Source organism: Buceros rhinoceros, unplaced genomic scaffold, assembly GCF_000710305.1.
Source record: "Buceros rhinoceros silvestris isolate BGI_N320 unplaced genomic scaffold, ASM71030v1 scaffold42955, whole genome shotgun sequence".
Lineage (NCBI taxonomy): Eukaryota > Metazoa > Chordata > Aves > Bucerotiformes > Bucerotidae > Buceros > Buceros rhinoceros.
This window is the reverse complement of record NW_010413022.1, coordinates 1-385: the sequence shown is the minus strand read 5'-3', so window position 1 is coordinate 385 and position 385 is coordinate 1.

The following is a 385-nucleotide window of genomic DNA, read 5'->3' as shown; positions in this document are numbered from 1 at the left end:
CCCACCTGTTCCTGCCGCAGCCAGCACCCGGCTGCTGCTGGAAACGAAGCAAATGGGAAAAAATACCTCTTCTGGCTTGTCATCAAAAAAATTCTCCATCTATGTGTGCGCCTGCGGTAAATACTCTTGCCCGCGAATGACCAGGGGGAAGCGGCAATGTTTGTGCACAAGGTGTTTACAGAAAATGAGATCAGGGAACCGAGCGTGTCCCCTGGGAGCCTTGTCCCGGGAGGTTTTCTTGTCCCCTCGAACTGCAGCTGCTCCCGGCGCGTTCCGTCAGACCCGACGGGACCGCGGGGACCGCGGGCTCAGCCCGGGGCTCCCGGGCTCTGCTGGTTTAACGGAACCTGCCCGCTCTCCCTGAGCCGCATCTCACCGCGTCCGC